Here is a 5,931-nt window from a genome sequence, read left to right on the forward strand (position 1 = left end):
CTTCTCTCTTTTTTTTTTTTTTTTTTTTTTTTTTTTGAGACAGGGTCTCTCTCTGCTGCCTAGTCTGGAGTGTGATCATAGCTCATTGCAGCCTTGAACTCCTGGGCTCAAGCAATCCTCCCACCTCAGCCTCCTGCATAGCTGGTACTACAGGCATGCACCATCACACTCGGCTAATTTTTTAACTTTTTAGAGATGGGGTTTCACTGTGTTGCCTAGGCTGATCTCAAACTCCTGGCCTCGAGTGATCCTCTCACCTCAACTTTCCAAAGTACTGGGATTACAGGCGTGAGTCACCGCACCCGGCTGAAGCCCAAGTCTTCTTCTGACCCTCTGGTTAGCCTTATAAAAGGCTCATCTCCTATGTTCTCTTCTCAGCCTGCAATTTGAGGTCCCGGCATCAGGCTACTGGGAGCAGACGCAGGACCTTAGGTAGGCTGGTCAACATTCCTTCATGCATCCAGTGGCATACAAGGGTGACCTGGACTGATGGACCATGCCTTTGGCGTGCTCACGGTCTAGGGGTGGGGCGATTCCCAAAGGGTTAGAATTACTCTGGGAACCTCAGTTTGCAATGTCAGTTTTGAGTCCAGAGTTGCAAACAGGTCAATGAGTGAGCAGAAAGGACTGTGAGGTCCGAGGCCACACACTGGTGTACTTCCCTGCACGGGGTACCAGTCCAGTGACCCTGCAGGGAGGGTGGAGGGGAAGCCTTAACAAAAGAGAAAAAAAAAAACAGCAGCAGCACGGTTGGGCGCGGTGGCTCACGCCTGTAATCCCAGCACTGTGGGAGGCCAAGGCAGGTGGATCACGAGGTCAGGAGATCGAGACTATCCTGGCTAATACGGTGAAATCCCGTCTCTACTAAAAAAATACAAAAAATTGGCTGGGCGTGGTGGCGGGTGACTGTAGTTCCAGCTACTTGGGAGACTGAAGCGGGAGAATGGCGTGAACCTGGGAGGCAGAGCTTGCAGTGAGCCAAGATCGTGCCACTGCACTCCAGCCTGGGTGACAGAGTGAGACTCCGTCTCAAAAAAAAAAAAAAAGCAGCAGCACATGATGGGGAAACTGAGTCACAGAGCAGGCCCCAGGAGGGTTTATGTAGAAGCTGCCTTCAGCTCCAGGGTAGAGGGGGACAGGCACCAGCTCACTGATGACATTCACAGACATCCTCCTGCCAAAGACACAAAAACTTCATTTTGGCCATTTCCTCCTCCTTGCTAAAACTTTTTTTTTTTTTGAGATGAGGTCTTGCTCTGTCATCCAGGCTGAAGTACAGTGGCATAATCATGGCTTACTGTAGCCTCAACCGCCTGGCTCAAGCAATCCTCCTGCCTCAGCCTCCTGAGTAGCTGGGACTGCAGGTGGACACCACCAGACCCAGCTAATTTTCTAATTTTTTTGTAGACATGGGATCTTGCTATGTTGCCCAGGCTGGTCTTGAGCTCCTGGGCTCAAGTGATCCTCCTGCCTCAGCCTCCCAAAGTGCTGGGATTACAGGTGTGAGCCATTGTGCCTGGCCCTTGCTAAATCTTTTATCAGAACTGACCGCTCTGGACTAAGATCGTGGCGTCTTCTTTTTCTTGCCCGATCAGCAAGAAAAGGCGAGGGTGAAATGCTTTGTACAGAAACAGTCCCTCTGCCCTGCACTACCTGACAGGTGTCCCCCCCTCTTTTTTTTTTTTTTTTTGAACTGGAGTTTCACTCTTGTTGCCCAGGCTGGAGTGCAATGCTGCGATCTTGGCTCACTGCAGCCTCCACCTCCCGGGTTCAAGCAATTCTCCTGCCTTAGCCTCCTGAGTAGCTGGGATTGCAGGCACCAGCCACCACGCCCAGGTAATTTATTTTTTATTATTTATTTATTTATTTATTTATTTTGAGGCGGAGTCTCTCTCTGTCACCAAGGCTGGAGTACAGTGGTACGATCTCAGCTCACTGCAAGCTCCGCCTCCCAGGTTCACACCATTCTCCTGCCTCAGCCTCCCGAGTAGCTGGGACTACAGGCGCCCGCCACCACACCCAGGGAATTTTTATATTTTTAGTAAAGACGGGGTTTCACCATGTTGGCCAGGCTGGTCTCAAACTCCTGACCTCAGGTGATCTGCCCTCCTTGGCCTCCCAAAGTGCTGGGATTACAGGTGTGAGCCACCCACCCAGCCTAATATCCCTTTAAGGACACAAAACAATGTTGATTTTCACAGTGGGACAGCAGGCTTGGAAAAACAAGCATGTCCTTGTCCCTGGCCCTGTGAGGCTTGGCTAATTACCCCCTGCCAGGACACTGGGAGCTTTCGGAGGCAGACAGCTGAGGTCCGCCTTGCACCTCAACTGCAGGCAGCAAAACCCTCGTCCCAGCGTCAGAGGCATCAGGGGCTGGAGTCCCTTGGGTTGCTGGGAGGAGATGGAAACCCAGAGTGTAGGGATCCCGTTCTTAATGACTTGGTTTTTCTCAGCTCACACCTAAGGTCCAGACCGTTTCCTCCCATCTGTCACCTTGCAGTCCCCACATGGCCTAGCGAACCAGGCTTGAGGTCTAAAATTCGTCTCTCCCCTGCCTAGAACCCTCCAGGGCTCCCTACTGCCCTTAGGAAAAAGCCCAGTTTTACAGCCCAGCCATACAAGGCCCTCCCTGACTGAGTCCTGCCACTCCTCTGCCCTCATCTCAGTCCCCATTCCTTGGCCGCTTGAGCTCTTCACGGTTCTTCCCACCGTCACCCTCTGCCTGCCACATCCATCCTTCAAGGCACACCTAGGCTGTCGCCTCCTCCAGGAAGCTGCCCGTAAAGCCCCACACTTAAAGAATTAAATGTCTGTGGCCCAGGCCAGGCGCGGTGGCTCACACCTGTAATCCCAGCACTTTGAGAGGCCGAGGCAGGCGGATCACCTGAGGTCGGGAGTTTGAGACCAGCCTGACCAACAGGGAGAAACCCCGTCTCTACTAAAAATACAAAATTAATCGGGCGTGGTGGCGCATGCCTGTAATCCCAGCTACTCGGGAGGCTGAGGCAGGAGAATTGCTTGAACCTGGGAAGCGGAGGTTGCGGTGAGCCAAGATTGCACCATTGCACTCCAGCCTGGGCGACAAGAATGAAACTCCATCTCAAAAAAACAACCAAACAAATGAACAAACACACAAATGTTTGTGGCCCAGGCCAGGTGTAATGGCTCACACCTATAATCCCAGCACTTTGGGAGGCCGAAGGCGGTTGGATCACCTGAGGTCAGCAGTTTGAGACCAGCCTGGCCAGCATGGCGAAACCCCGTCTCTACCAAAAACACACAAATTAGCTAGGTGTGGTGGCGGGCACCTGTAATTCCAGCTACTCAGGAGGCTGAGGCAGGAGAATCACTTGAACCCAGGAAGCGGAAGTTGCAGCGAGTCCAGACTGTGCCACTGCACTCCAGCCTGGGTGACAGAGCGGGACTCCATCTCAAAAAAAAAAAAAAAAAGTATCAGAAGGATGCAAAAGAACCCAGAAGAGATGCCCACTTAGACCTGGCCTGGGAGAGAAAGTGTGGTCTTGCAGAGGCGTCTGGGAGCAGTCCTACAGGAATCAGGGGAGAAAGAGTCCAGCCTGGCCCAGGGCAGTGTCCCTGGCAGACGGCTCCTGGAAACTCAGAATAAACAAGCTTCAGGGTGTGTCACTGCCTTGGACCGGGTGACATAACGCATAGATGTGCAACCACAGGACTCAGGGACTGTGGGGCTAAGTGCGGAATAGCAGCTGTAGAGGACGGCCTTGAGGCTGGAAACTGATGGACTCCAGAGGGGCCCTTAGCCAGCACCTTTTAGAGACTTCCCCTGGCAGGAGGAAGCTGGGAGTGTGTGGCCCAGCCTGGAACCCAGGGAGGAAGTGACCCCAGGGTGAGTGGAGGCCATGAGCACCTGAGGCTTCGGGGAGCAGTGATGTCCATCCCAGCGGGAGCCACACCAGCAGCATGCAAGGTCCTTAAACAAAGTCTCCCTGGCCGGGCGCAGTGGCTCATGCCTGTAATCCTAGTACTTTGGGAGGCTGAGGCAGGCAGATCATCTGAAGTCAGGAGTTCGAGACCAGCGTGGCCAACATGGGGAAACCCTGTCTCTACTAAAAATACACAAATTAGCCAGGCGTGGTGGCACGTGCCTGTAATCCCAGCTCCTTGCTAGGCTGAGGCAGGAGAATCACTTGAACCCAGGAGGCGGAGGGTGCAGTGAGCAGAGATCCCAGAGTGAGACTCCCTCTCAAACGAACAAAGTGTTGGGATTACAGGTGTGAGCCAGTGCACCCAGCCTCCTCCTTCTTCTCTCTCTCTTTTTCTTTCTTTTTTTTTTTTTTTTTTTGAGACAGGGTCCCTGTCTGTTGCCTAGTCTGGAGTGCAGCAGTGTAATCAGAGCTCATTGCAGCCTTGATTCCGTAAAAAAAAAAAAAAAAAACAAAAAAAAAAACCCTCATCTCTACAAAGTCCCCTGTCACTTAGTGAATGTGGGCGCTGTACACAGCAGAGGGGTGGCCTCTTCCTTCTACATTCTCCCACTCTCAAGGCCATTGTTTGAAAAAGCTGGTTCAGGGGTTACCCAGCGGGAAGATACCCACGTGATCAGGCCTCAGCCTCCGGCTTCTGCTGCATACATGAGTCACAGGGTGATATCCCAGGTGTTCCATCAATGCTTGCTCACAGCCACTGCTTCACGTGACCAGCAGGGAGTACAGTGGTTAAAACACTGAGTTGGCCTGGCATGGTGGCTCATGCCTATAATCCCAGTGCTTTGGGAGGCTGAGGTGGGAGGATAGCTTGACAGCAGGACGCTGAGGCCAGCCTGGGCAACATAGGTCCCCATCCCTACAAAAAATAAAACAAAAAATTAGCCAGGCGTGGTGGCACTCGCCTGTGGTCCCAGCTACTCGGGAGGCTGAGGCAGGAGGACTGCTTGAGGCCAGAAGTCTGTGAGCTGTGATCGCACCACTGCACTCCAGCCTGGGAGAGAGACTGAGACCCCTTCTTTTTTTTTGAGATGGAATCTTCACTCTGTCCCCCAGGCTGGAGAGCAGTGGTGCGATCTCGGCTCACTGCAAACTCCACCTCCCGGGTTCTAGCGATTCTCCTGCCTCAGCCTCTTGAATAGCTGGGATTACAGGCATGTGCCACCACACCAGGCTAATTTTTGTATATTTAGTAGAGATAGGGTTTCACCATGTTGGTCAGGCTGTCTGAAACTCCTGACCTCGTGATCTGTCTGCCTCGGCCTCCCAAAGTGCTGGGAGTACAAGCGTAAACCACCGCGCCTGGCAGACCCTTTCTTTTTTTTTAATTTTTTTTTTTTTTTTTTTTGAGATGGAGTCTCGCTCTGTCGCCCGGGCTGGAGTGCAGTGGCCGGATCTCAGCTCACTGCAAGCTCCGCCTCCCGGGTTCACGCCATTCTCCTGCCTCAGCCTCCCCAGTAGCTGGGACTACAGGCGCCTGCCACCTCGCCCGGCTAGTTTTTTGTATTTTTTAGTAGAGACGGGGTTTCACCGTGTTAGCCAGGATGGTCTCAATCTCCTGACCTCGTGATCCGCCCGTCTCGGCCTCCCAAAGTGCTGGGATTACAGGCTTGAGCCACCGCGCCCGGCGACCCTTTCTTAAAACAACAACAACAAAAACAACTGACTCTAGGCCGGGCTCAGTGGCTCACACCTGTAATCCCAGCACTTTGGGAGGCTGAGTTGGGTGGATCACTTGAGGTAAGGAGTTGGAGACTAGCCTAGCCAACATGGGAAAACCGTGTCTCTACTAAAAATACAAAAATTAGCCAGGCATGATTGTGAGTGTCTGTAGTCCCAGCTACTTGGGAGGCTGAGGCAGGAGAATCGCTTGACCCCATTAGTTGGAGGCTGCAGTGAGCTATGATAGCGTCACTGGACTCCAGCCTGGGTGATAGACCATGTCTCAAAAAAAAAAAAAAAAAAAAAA

This window comes from Rhinopithecus bieti, unplaced genomic scaffold, assembly GCF_001698545.2.
Source record: "Rhinopithecus bieti isolate Rb0 unplaced genomic scaffold, ASM169854v2 scaffold_3858, whole genome shotgun sequence".
In the NCBI taxonomy this organism is placed as follows: Eukaryota; Metazoa; Chordata; class Mammalia; order Primates; family Cercopithecidae; genus Rhinopithecus; species Rhinopithecus bieti.